At 34.5% G+C, this 14,346-nt stretch overlaps 1 non-coding gene across 1 annotated transcript; it reads left to right on the top strand.

The window, feature by feature from the left end:
• The first annotated feature begins 719 nt into the window (after positions 1–719).
• Positions 720–826, top strand: LOC113177163 (U6 spliceosomal RNA). Its single transcript, XR_003300111.1, has one exon. It is a non-coding gene; the product is annotated as a U6 spliceosomal RNA (small nuclear RNA).
• Positions 827–14,346: the final 13,520 nt, after the last annotated feature.

Genomic DNA, 14,346 nt, shown 5'->3' with positions numbered 1-14,346 from the left:
TACCTAATCTGATAATCTGTGTCTTCTAATGTGAGTATTTAGACCACTTACTTTCAATACTATTGTTAACATGGATGACTTTAAATTTACCTTTTTGATAATTATTTTCCTTCTGTACCATCTATTTTTTTGCTTTAGTTTTTTTCTTTGTTCCTTTATCCATTTGCATCAATCAAATATTTTTTTATGATTCAAGTTTATCTCCACTATTGGTTTACTAGCTTAACCTCTTCTTTTATGATTTTTTAAAATTGTTTACTCTAGAGTTTATAATATTTAACTAGTCACAGTCTCTTTTTAACAATATCATATCACTTTACATGACAAGTGAGAACCTTACAGCAATATACTTCCATTTTCTTCCTCTTGTTCTTGGTGCAATTATTGTTACACATATTACTTTTACATATATTATTAACCCTCACACTTTGTTTCCTTTAAATTGTCAAATATCTTTAAAGAGATTAAATAGGAGGAAGAATATTTTTATATATACACACATGTTTACCATTTCTAGCATTCTCTATTCCTTTGTGTGGATTAAAATTTCCATCTGTTATCATTTTCTTTCTGCTTGAAGAGCTTCCTTGAACATTTCTGCAGTTGTGTTAGTGATGAATATATGTTGTTTTACTCGTAATGTCTCTTTTTCACCTTTTCTTTTGTACAGAATGATTATATTTATAGTGTAGGAGAATGTATGTTTAAAAATGCATGGAGTACTTGCTTTGGCAGCACATATAACAAAACTGGAACAACACAGAGAAGATTGGCACAGGCCCTGTGCAAGGATGACACACGCCTTCAAGAAGAGTTCTACATCTTTGTACTCAAAGCCCTGAAATGTGCACTTAAAATGCTTAAATATTAAATCTTATGCTATGTATATTTTACCACAGTAAAAAATGCACAGAAATTGATTCTAAAACACACATATAAAACTGTTAATATTAGTTTACTCCTAGAAGAAAGAGTTGGAGGTAAAAGGCAACTTTTAGGATTCTTTAATTTTTAAACTTTTAATATGGAAATACATCACACACACACACACACACACACACACACACACACACACCCCATTTAGGGCAAAATGCTCATGAACATTTCCTAAAATTAGGGACATTCTCTATAACCATAGTATATTTACAAATACAGTAAACATAATTTTAATTTTGTTAATTAGTTAAAATTGTATGTAAGTTATACAATATGATGTTTTTATGTACATATTCCTTGTGGAATGGCTAAATCAAGCTTTTTAACATAGGTATTACCTTATATACTTATCATTTTTGTGTGATGGGAACACTTAAAATTCACTCTCTTGGAATTTTCAAGTATAAAATGTGTTGTTATTAACTGTAATCAACATAATATACAATAGATCTCTTGAACTTTATGCCTCCTTAACTGAAATTTCAGGTCCTTTGACCAAAATCTTTACTCCATCTAACCTCATAGTTTCTGGTAACCACCATTTTACTCTCTGCTCCTATGAGTTAGACTTTTTTTTTTTTAAACACTCCACATGTGACTAAGATTGTGCAGTATTTTTCTTTCTTTTTTTGTAGACAGCATATAGTAGGATCCTTGTTGTCATTAATGATAGGAATTCCTTCTTTTTTTAAGGGCTGAAAATATTCCTTTATGTATTTGAACTATATTTTCTCTATTCTTCCACCTGTCAATAGATGACTTAGGTTGATCGTATGACTTGCTGACTGAATACTGCTGTGGTGAACATAGTCATGCAGGTGTCTCTTCAATACTCTGATTTCATATTCTTTGGGTGGACACCCAGTTTGCTGGCTCATGTGGTACTTCTATGTTTAATTTTTTGAGGAAACTCCATACTGTTTTCCATAATTACTATAATCCCAGTAATAGTACATGAATCTTTCTTTTTCTCCACATCCTCTCCAACACTTGTGATCTTTCATCTTTTTGATGATGGCTATTCTAACAGATGTGAAGTCATATCTCATTATGGTTTAAAATTGTATTTTCCTGATGATTCGTGAGGTTGAACTTTTTTTTTCATATACCTGTTGGTCATCTATATTTCTTTCTTTCTTTTTTTTTTAAAATGTCTACTCAAGTTCTTTTTTTCACTTTTTAGTTGGGTTGTTTTCTTACTATTCAGTTAATTTGAGTTCCTTATGTGTTTTGGACATTAACACCTTTTTGTCTGTATAGTTTATAAATATCTTTCCCCATTCCATAGGTTATTTTTTAAAATCAGTTAATTGCTTACTTTGCTGTGCTTCAAATTACATTTGTTTCCTGCGTTTTTGGTCATACCTCACCCTAAAAAATAATTGTCCAGAACAATGTCATGGGCTTTTCTTCCTGTTTTCTTCTAATAAATTTATAGTTTCAGTCCTTACAGTTAGGTTTTTAATCTACTCTGAATTTATTTTCATTTGTATGGGGTGAACTAAAAGACTAATTTCATTCTTCTTACATGTGGATATCTAGTTTTCCCAGCACAAATTATTGAGAAAGCCAACTTTTCCCCATTGTCTGTTCTGGTATCTTTGTGGAAAATCAGTTGACCATAAATGTACTAATTTATTACGGGCTCTCTCTCTTCTATTCTATTGGTTTATGTGTTTGTTTTAATTCTAGTACCATGCTATTTAGATTACTACATATTTGCAGTAGATTTTGAAATCAGGAAGTGTGACATCTCTGTGTTCTTTTTGCTCAAGATCACTTGTGTGTCATTTGTGATTCCATATGAATTTTTGGATGTTTTCTTATCTCTATGAAAAAAATCATTGGAATTTTGATAGAGATTGCATTGGCTTTGGATAGTATGAACATTTTAACAGTATTGATGCCTTCAGTCTATGAACACAAAATATTTTCCATTTATTTGTGTCTTCAACTTCTTTCATCAATGTTTTACAGTTTTCAGTGCACAGATCTTTCTCCTCCATGGTTTACTTTATTAGAAAGTATTTTGAGGGTAGATATTGTGAATGGGGTTGTTTTCTTGATTTCTCTTTTGGATTGTTCATTGATAGTGTATAGAAACAATACTGATTTCTGTACAATGATTTTGTATCCTAACTATTGAATTCTTTCATTCTAACATTTTTTTTGGTGGAATCTTTAGGATTTTCTATATATAAGATCATATCATCTGCAAATAGAGATCATTTGGATACCTTTAAAAATGGCTTTCACTTGTCTAATTGCTCCAAGACTTTCAGAACAATGTTAAATAGAAGTGGAAAGAGTAGGCATCCTTATCTTAATTCTGATCTTAGAGAAAAAGTTTCAGTTTTCCCCTATTGACTATAATAGTATCTATGGGGTTTTCACAGATGGTTTTTAATGTGTAAAGTAAGGCATGTGTATATGTACCTTTTATGTGTAATTTTTATAAACATGCAAGGATGTTAAATTTTGTCAAAAATTTTTTTCCCACATCTACTGAGATAATCATATGGTTTTCATGCTTCATTCTGTTAATGTGGTAGTTTACATTTATTTATTTGTGTATTTTTAACTATCCTTATATCCCAGAAATAAATCCCACTTGATTGTGGTGAATGATCATTTTAATGTGCTGTTGAATTCAGCTTGTTAATGTTTTGTTGAGAATTTTTTTTCTATGTTCATCAGAGATATAGGTCTTTAATTATAGTTTCTTATAGTGTACTTGTCTGACTTTGGTGTCTGGATAATGCTGGCCTTGTAAAATGAGCTTGGAAATTTTCTCTCTAAGCTTTTTTGAAAGAGTTCCAGAATTCAGCTTTGAAGACAGCAGGTCCTGGACTTCTCTTTGACAAGAGATGTTTATTGCTGATTCAATTTCCTTGCTCATTATGGATTTGTTTATATTTTATATTTCTTCATGATTTCATCTTGGAAGGTTGTACATGTCTAGAAATATATCCACTTCTGGTTTACCCAATTAGTAAATTTATCATTGACAAAATACTTTAATCTACCATTTGTATTTCTATTTTATTGATTGACCTAATGAGAGCCTTTCGTATTTTCCTCTCTTTTGTGCAAAACATAGGTTCTGATTAGAAATTGAATTTAATTTTCATGCTTCTTTAGTCTCATTCATTCTTGAACTTTTCCTTTTTTAAAAATGACTTTGACATGTTTGAAAAATGCATATCCCTCCACCACAACTGTTAAATAGCACTGTAAACTTATTTCGACAGTTTTGTGTCTGTACATGGAAACACACACTATGGATATCCTTGAGTGTGGTCTGGCTTTAGGCTTGAGATGTTTCATTTTTTTGGTGAGCTGTGGTTTGTATATTTTTACCACTGCATAATATTGTAGTGGGTAAAGATACCAGAGTATTCATTCATTTTCTTGTTGATGAGCCTTTGGGTAGTTTCCTGCACTGGGTTATTAAGACTTTGGTGCTAAGAATGTTCAAGAACATGTCTAGATGTGTGTATATGGAGGGAGATAAGATAGTTTTATCTACAGCTTTAGTAGATTCTGTCAGTTTTCTGATGTGGTTATACCAATTTAAACTCCATCACATGTATATGAATGATCTGAATGCTTCAAAGACCAAAATAATCAAGTACCACTAGAGCCAGAGCAGAGACTTATAAATCATTGAGAAAACCTTTTTATGGGTCCATATCTGCGATAAATACATCAATAATTATGGAAAATAGGGAGGCTTCTTCTTAAAATAGAATATCAAGTGCAAGTAGTAAATGAGGAAAGAGCACTAGAGTTGGAAAATGACTATTTGTTAGATGAAAGTAATAAATAAATTCAAGAGATCTATTGTACTTCAGGATGACTATAGTTAATAACAATGTATTGCATAATTGTTGCAAAAAGAGATTTTAAGTGTTTTCATCACAAAAAATTATGTGAGGTAATGCACTTGTTGATTAGCTTGATTTAGTCCTTGCACAATGTAAATATTTCAACACATAGTGTCATACATTTTATTTTTATCATTTAAAAAAGAACAGGAATTGAATAAAATAACAGTTATAAAAAAATTGAGCCTTTTGTTTTGTTGATTTTTCCCTTTGGATAAAGTAGTTCTAGATGTCAGTTATGTCTGGTTGGTTGATGGTGCTGAGTTCTGATACAGAAATCTTGAAATATACAACTAGAATAGTGGATTTATCTACTTTTCTATTTACATCAGTTTTGTCTCATGTATTTTGATACTCTGTTGTCAGTTGCATAAATACTAAGAATTGTTAACTCTTCTTGGGGGGTTGACCCATTTATCATTATGTAATGCACCTCTTTTTTAATAGGAGGTGTCTACTTTTAAAAAATATTTTAAAATTGTATTACAATTTAAAATGTAGATGGAAAATACCCTTATTTTATTTATTTACTTTTATGTGGTGCTGAGGTTCCAGCTTAGTGCCTCACATGTGCTAGGCAAGTGCTCTACCACTAAGCTACCACTTCAGCCCTGTAACGTCCCTCTTCATCCCTAGTGACTTTTCTTACTCTGATAACAGTTCTGTCTGAAATCAACATAGCTATTCTTACTTTCTTTTGATTAATGTTAGCATGAATATCTTCCTTCATCTATTTATTTATTTTAACCTACATGTGTCTTTATATTTACAATAGGGTTCTTGTAGATAAGATATATACAGATTTTTTTTTATCCACTGTGACAACATCTACTAATTGATCCATTTAGACCATTGATTTTCAAAGGATTATTGATATTGTTGATTATTATTTACCATATTTATCACTTTTTAAAAAATTTGTTGAACTTGTTGTTTACTCCTATTACTGTCTACTCCATTTCTGCCTACTTTTGGTTTTAATTGAGTATATGATATGACTCTATGTTCTCTCCTTTCTTAACCATATCAATTATGTTTTTATTATTTCGTGGTCATCCTAGTGTTTGTAATACATAATTATAATTGACTCTAATCCTGTTCACATAACATTAAGCTGCTTTTCTAGTCATGCAAGTAATTACTCCCTGCAGTCTGTTGCATCATTGCTGTGACTCCCTGTGTGCACGCACACACAACTGCGTGCACACACACAACTAAACATGTTGTTGCCTTCATTGTCTGAAGAAAACTTTAATCTTTTGCATCAACAAAGAATAAGAAATGTTTTTCTTTTCCTCTCACTTAGTCAATTTCTCTGAGGTTTTTAAAACTTTTCTTCACGTCAATCTGAATTTCTGACATGTTGTTTTCCTTCTCTGTGAAAAACTTCTTTCAACATTCCTAACAAGGCAGGTATATTGGTAACATATTCCCTCAATTTTTGGTTGTGTGAGAAAGTCTTTATTTCTTCTTTACTTTTGAAGAACAATTTTGCAGGAACAGAATTCTAGGATAGTGAGTTCATTCCTCCCAATACTTTGAATGTATCATTCCACTTTCTGCTTGTATTGTTTCTAAAGTGAAGTCACATGTAATTCTTATTTTCGCTCCTCTATGGGTAAGTTCTTAAAATTTTTTTTTTCTTGGGTTCTATAATCAGCCCTGGGATAAAAAAAAAAAAAAAACAGCCAAGCTTAAAAAAAAAAAAAGAAAAAAAAAGAAAGAAAAACCTGGTAAAGCTCCAGGAGGTGTGTGAGACCCCTTTAAAACTTGGAGATTTTACTCCAAGTCTTGTTCACACTCAGCATCTAGTGATTCATCAAATACAGGTTAGGATTTCCTGCCTTGGCAATGGTTCTTGGGTAGGTTTCTAATCCTGTGTTTCTGCTCTATTAAGTCATGATTCTTACTATTTGCTAATTTGGGGAGCATCAGTATTCCCTGTGGCCATGCATTGGTTGTGATCTCACTTCTCTCATGGATCTAAGAAGAGTGAATCTTTCAGATTTTTACTTGTTGTTAGGAAGGAACGGCGATTATTATGTATTTATCATAGGGGTGGACTCATAGTTTATAACTTACTACTGTGCTTAATTATTTTGGTGCTCAGTTGCCCTAGGTTTGGCTAGTGAAGCCCTTACTAGTGGGCTCCTTTGTTCTTATGATATGAGATAACCCTAGTCATTTGAGGCACTTAATATGTAGCAGAAAAAGATTACCCAGGCTTTTCTTGTGGGTACATGCTTTAGTCTCAAATTCAATCATTTTTATGAAGTGTCTTGGTTCAGGGAAGTTAATAGGGATCAAGATCTGGTGCAAGATATGCTCATTGCTTCTGGAAAATCTTTTTTTCTTGTACCTTTATGTTGAGAGAACAAGGATGTTTCTACCTATATACATACATACATACAAATACATGTGGACCTGCATGAATATATATAGATAAATACATATACATGTAAACATATATACTTTAGTGAGTTTATAGAAATTTCTTTTTCAATGTATCTCTGCATTCTTTTTTCTTGTCTTTTTATAATTCATATTTGTGGTTTTTTTTCAATTAGAGCTCTGGGTCTCTACAACAATACTTTTACTTATCTTCTCAGTACATCTAAAATAGTTTCAGAGTTGCTTCATCCTTCCCTCTACATAAAACAAGTCTGGGAGGGGGAATTAGAAATTGTTTGTAATTTTGCTCCCTGGCCAATCACCCACCATGAACTGAGGGTACATAGTCAAATATCGTATTCATTGCTAGGATTAGTTCTTTCTTTTCCTGTTTTCCGTATGTGTGATTGTACAATTCATTTGTAACATAATTGGAATGATTGTTTCCATTTGTTCTCCCTTTTGTTTCTCTGGTCCCATTCTTATTGCCTTAATTAATCTTTGAGTATAGGAAGGGTCATATTCCTAGAAGAAACACTATACAGAAAGGCATCTTGAAGAGGTGCTATTTTTTCTCCCTCTCTACTACTGCCACATTCCTCTTACAGGTAACCAACTTCTTGCTTTGCTTATTTCTCACCTTTCCTATAGTTCTTTTTGTAAAGGTAAAAAGATAGTTATGTTTTTCTTTCTGTATGTACTAATGGTAGAGCACCGCATGAGCACTTTTTAAAAACAGCTTTATTCGGGGATAATCTACATAGCATGACATTTACCCACTTTAAGTGTGTCTTTACACATCTTTTAGTCCCAATATATAGTTGTGAAAGTGTTATGATTTTAATATGGCTTACACTCCCAAAAACTCATGTCGAAATTTGATTGTCATTGTGGCAGTGTTGGAAGGTGGTGGAACCTTTAAGAGGGATTCATGTAGTTTTTGCAGGATTGGATTAGTTTTGCAAGAGCAATTGTTGTGCCGTGAGGTTGCTCCTAGTATATTATCTCTTCTGCAGGCACCCACTTGCCTTCTGCTTCTCTGCTGTGTTATGACGCACCTGAGGCCCTCACCAGATGTGACTGCTCAATCCTGACTTCCAGCCTCCAGAACTATGAGGTAAACAACTTCATTCCTTTACGAGCTTACCCAACCTCAGGTCTCCTGTTTTAGCAATTAGAAAATGGACTAAGACAGCAACCATTGCAATAATTCAATTTTAGACCACTGCTATAATTCAATAGCTTCTCTCACAAACTATTGGCAGATGGCCCCCAATCTCTAGTCCCAAGGCAACTGCTGATCTTCATTTTGTCTCATTTTCCCCTTTCTAGACTTTTCATATAAGTGAAATTATACAATAGGCAGTATTTTGTACCCAGCTTTTTACTTAACATAATGTTTTGAGGTGCATTTATATTGTTGGTTGCACCAATATTTGTCTCCATTTTATTGGATAAAACAAAATATTTTCCCATTGTATATTTATACCACCAGTTGTCTATCTTTTCAGCAGCTGATAGATTTTGGATTGTTTCCAGTTTTTTTGTTATCATGAACAATGCTCTATGAACATTTGTTCGAGTGTGCGAGTCTTTGGACAGACCACGTGTATTCTTTGCTTTGGGGTAGATATCTATGAGTAGAATTGCAGGGGCATATGGTAAGTGTATGTTTACTTACACATAAAGAAGCTGTCAAACTGTTTTACAAAGTGGCTGTATAGTTTTACACTCCCATGAGCAATGCATTTGTATTATTATATTAAATGTGAGCAAGTTGCTGAAAATTAAGTAAGCCAGATATTGTACTTGATATCTTGATTGTTTTTCACTTAAGTGGTCCTTTTCTTCATGGGTAGTTGAAAGATAAAATAAGAATATAGAACAAAGGTGACCAAATTAAAAAAACACAGAGACCCAGAAAACTGTTTCCTCTCCCTTAATAGTGAATGGAGACACATAGGGTGACATTATGAAGGGAAGAACTTCTTAGCCTCTTAAAAATAAAGTTTAGCTGCATTATTAATCTGAATTACTTCTCTCCAGTGAGATAGTTTATGGAAGGAAGCATTTCTTTTTGATGATAGATATGTGGAAAATTGACGAAGTTAGGATGAGGTCATTAATGCCACATTTTGAGAAATTGAGAGAGAATTCAATAATCTAAAGGTTTTTAAGAGGAGAAAATGTAATACAGTTCCTAAGCTGTGCTTTTTGCTTCGAACAGGGTGCTTTGGTGGTTGTAAAAAATCAGCCATAGAAGCAAGAATCAGCTGCTCATTGAGTACTTCCACCCAGAGTGGGACAAACATCAGATCTTTGCACAATGCTCCCAAGTGCAACAAGACAAAGCCTGCCCCTTAAACAGAATTGGACACAACTGTAACTTCTTAAGAACCAACACAGGTTTATGCTGGCCATTTTTTAGGGGATCACCCATATGGTACATTGGGAATCCTGTAGGATTCAAGGTAACCCCAGGATCCATATCAGTAAACAGACTTTCAGTTTATTTGTAAGGGTTTTTTTTTTTTTTTCCCAATACTGGGGATTGAACCCAGGGCCTCCCACATGCTAAGCAAGGGTTCTACCATTGAACTTCATCCCTGAAGCTCTTTGAAATCAACTTCAGTTACATTTAAAAATAATCAAAGTTTGTCTTAAAAAAAGACCTATTTACATTCCTCTTCAATGTTTACTTCTCTTTGTTTCTGATATTCCTCTAGAATAAATTCTCTGTCCCACATACCCAGCTTATGTATCATTTTGGGGGGCCTGAATGCAGTCAAGATAAATACGAAGCAGTGAAACTCTCTTTGATGAAAGATTCATTTAAAAATATTAAGCTTGTATTATGTGCTTCAGCAAAATGAAGGAATAGTAGGATAGTAAAAGATTTTTCTGATATCCATCCAACTATGTCATGTAGGCGGGTAGTTGCTTTCTCATAGGTTCATCTTTCTTCAGGTTCATGAATTACAGGGCCCAAAGTTTTTAAAGAATTTTATTTTTTAAGAAAGAGGAAAATTATGCCTGAGAGCTTAGGTTGTATTGGGATAAACCAAATAAAATATTTTCTATGTCAGGAAAATATTTATCTCTGTATCTGGTTAACTCTAGCTTTATAGAGATATAAGTAAGTACTGAGTAATTATGAAAGGAGAAAAATTGAAGGATAAGATAATACGTGTCCAGAAGGAATGGTGGATATAGCTGACAAGATGTGCCTAATTATCATGTAGTGCCCATTGTAATTCCCATTCTGTGTGGTTTCCTTATTTCTAGAAATCATTTTCCACTTATATAGGCACACAGGTGTGCACATGTGCACATGCCACATTGATTTTTATCATGGGTTTCTCTTTTTAAGTTCACAGCTGTGCCATTCCACTGATGGGAGGGTATTTGAGAAATGTTAGAACTTCCAGCATGCTTGAGCAGTGTGTCGATTCAGGATCAACCCCAAGCTGTTCACAACACCCTGTGTGCACTCTGGGCTGGCAGTATGATGAGTTTTGGCCAAAAGTCCAGTAACAAACGCAATATAACAGATGGTGAGAAAACCATGAATGTACACCTGGGATGCTGCTAACTCCCAGTGAATATTTATACTTAGAATACTTTTGACCATTCTATCTCATTCCTGTGGTTACAGAATTTTATTTTGGGGGGAGAAATCTGGCAGTTTGGTTGCCTTTCCCTCTATTTAGTGATGTGTTGGTAAATATTTTAACAACTAGTTCTCTGGGAAATTAAAAAGCATTAATTTACTGGATTTAAAGTGTTTCCTGATTTCTTTTTTAAAAAATATTTTTATTAAGTGGGGTGCAGTGGTATATGCCTGTAATCCCAGTGGCTACGGAGGCTTAGGCAGGAAGATCCCAAGTACAAAGCCAACCTCAGCAAAAAATGAGGCGTTAAGCAACTCAGTGAGACCCTGTCTCTAAATAAAATACAAAATAGGGCTGGGGATGTGGCTCAGTGGTTGAGTGCCCCTGGATTCAATCCCCAGTACACCCCCTAAGGCTTTTTATTAGTTCATTAGAACTCTACGTACCATAATATCATTTTTAAATTTTTTATTTGTTCTTTTTAGATATACATGGTAGGGGTTCATTTTGACATAATCACCTATGCAGGGAATATAATTTGCTGTTTTGTGTGGTGTGAACACTCTCATTGTGGCTGATTTCAAGCCGCCAGTCTGACGTCACTCATTATGGAGTTAGGAAGTTAACATTGTGCAGTATTTCCACTGAATAGATGCAATAAATATAAATAAACCGTAAGCATAAACAATAGACAAAGATGAAAAATAATTCTGGCATGATGAGTTTTCAGTATTGACTACCTTTGATAGTAACATAATTTAATTTTATATGCATGTAATTTTAGTTTGTAATCATGGTTGTGTTTACCAGCAAGTGTGCCAAGTGCCTATAACTTTAATTGTTGAGTCTCACAGTATGAATTGGCTGTGGCCCCTTCTGTGCTTTTTATCCTTTCAGAGCTATATTGATCTCCACAAGAAGGAGGCTCCTGGAGGTATCTCATCTGGGAACTGGAATGAAGTGGAGAAGCAGGCTAGAGGGATGGGAGGTGGGGTCGACTCAGCCAGAATCGCTGTTGGGTTTTTTTTTTTTTTTTTTTTTTAACAATAAAAAAGTATTCTATCCTCAATAAACTTGCCACTCCACATTGAAAATTTTAAGCTGTTGGATTTTTATTGCAGGATTTCCTGCCCTTTTCTATTGTGGATCTCCAGGTTTATAGGCAATGCTGACTACATTGTGTATGGAAACCAGCTCACAGCAATACCCTTGTCTCTTACGACTCACTCTTTCCCCTTCTATCACCTTCTTGATACTCCTGGCTACAGAAGCTCAATCTCTAAATACTGCACATTTCAACCATTCTATTTTCTAGTATTTCTTTCTTTAAATCAGGGGTAGAACAGTGGCCTCAAATTCTGCCTCCACTATCTACTCTGAGAGTGCATAATTTCTTCATTGATGCTCCATTTATAAAAATATTTCATTATTTAATGGTAACATATTCAAAAGCCATAGTTCAGGGCTGTTACTCTAAAGTTTATGCACTTGGCTTATCTGAGCTTCCCCCTGCCCCTGCATGTGTGTGGATTTCTCCATATCTCAGTCTCCACCTGATCTTCTCCCTTGTTTTTTTCCTCTCTTCCTCTGTCTATGGCTCCTTCAATTAGTCCATACACAGAATTAATTAATGCACTTTATTATTTGTCATTTTTATGAAATGGAATATTATATTCTCTTTTCTTTATTTTAATTCTATGTTAATAGTATGTCTACTCTTTTGAACAACAAAAAAAAAAAATAACATGAATTTTATGTAGGAGTTCCTGATTAGTTTTTGGAGGAACTGTTAGTTGCCTTTGAGAGAGAAGAGTAGTTTTCCCACGCCCATCCTAAACACTATTTTTTTCAGCTGAACCAAGATATGATCACAACATGCTATCAATAGAACTGCCAGCCATTTTTTTTTATAAAAATCAAAAGAAAAAAAGAATCTAGAGATATACTAATACCCCAAATTCTATACAACACTAAAATCTGAACCAGCCAATGACATTGAATCTGAACTTTCACAGTAGCCTGGCCTCCTGACCAGGGTGCTGTTCTTTAAATAGCAAGAAAAGATGGTCCAAGTGGTAAAATGTATGCCACATATGCGCTTGAACCAGGGAGAGGAGTGCCCAGCTGGATCACACTAGATGTGTGAGAATGGCAGCAAGCATGGATACACTCACAGATGCTACAGGGACAGCCAAAGCGGTGCCTGTTGTTTAGACAAAGAAGCTATTTTTAAAGTTTAACACAAATGGAAAGCTTTTGGCTCCACGAGATGGGAAAGCAGCATTTCAATTGGATGAGACCCTAGTAGAATCCTCAGCGTATTCTCAGAAACACATTTTATGAGCTAGAAGTATCCCAAAGCAAAACTGTATAATTAATACTTCATAAAATAAGATCCAAAGGGAAATCATTATAAGGTCACTGGAGTCATTCAAGGGCTGACAATCTCCGACAGCTTTATTTTGCAGGTGGAACAAAAGATGTCTCTTAGGTGTTGGGACCGAAGACCTCCATCTCCTTCAACCTCTGACAGTTGCACTCAATTAACAACTATCTTATGGGGACTGATGATAGGCACACTTTTCAAAATGGCCACATCAATGATCCATCTCCTCCACTTCCCTCCCCACCACACAGGAAAACCGTGTTAGAGGGTGTATTTCTAACCTGAGGCCAAAGAGAGGTCTTGGCTCCTTTCTTTGAAGACTTCCCAGACTCTGGAGTTCTGGGGAGAGGGTTACTGCATGGGTGTTAGTGCACATCATGACTTTCAGGGGACAGGAAGCAGCAAAGAGCACTGTTCCTTCTCATCTATCAAGGAATAGAGGATTTGTGCAAGATGGAGCTCAGTGACCCTTTGTACATGTGAAACATGGCTGACGGTCATCAAGCTCTGGAATATTTCTCCCTAACATTCCTTGATGGGGGTATAAGTAGATGCCCTTTCCTTCATGGGCCAATTTGGAATTACGAGTAGGAGGAATAAATATTTCTCCTCAGAGTAAAACAAGTGAGCATGGTTTTCATTTAGATCAAGGAGATTCAAGGGAGATCCATGAGTGTTTTTTTTCAGTAAGACTTCTTCACAATGAAAACAGTTCTCACTGAAACATGACGTGTGAGCCAGTGCCTAATTAAAGTCAGGTTTCCATATTGTTCATGCATGTGCTATAGGGAATAAAAGGAGGGGGATGGAATGAAAATAAAATTAGGAGATTCTAGGCACAAGAAAGCATATAAAATCAATACATTTATCCATTAAGATTGACAATAAATATTCTATGATCAACCATAAATGATTTGTCTTCACTCCGCATTAACAAGGAGAGATTGAGTTGAAATGTATATTCACATAAGCATCCAGAAATGTGTGGGAAAACTAAAGTCCTTCTTGTTCCATTGGACTAGTGTTTTATTTGGTTTCAGGACTTTCCTGAAGAATTAAGTTTCATTCTTTGTCAGAATGCTCAGGTGTGGAACCAAAATCTATCTGCAGAGTTGCTCAACTTGAAACTCGGCTT

This window comes from Urocitellus parryii (assembly GCF_045843805.1).
Source record: "Urocitellus parryii isolate mUroPar1 chromosome 9 unlocalized genomic scaffold, mUroPar1.hap1 SUPER_9_unloc_3, whole genome shotgun sequence".
Lineage (NCBI taxonomy): Eukaryota > Metazoa > Chordata > Mammalia > Rodentia > Sciuridae > Urocitellus > Urocitellus parryii.
The sequence above is the reverse complement of the archived record's forward strand: the minus strand, read 5'-3'. Positions and strand labels throughout refer to the sequence as shown.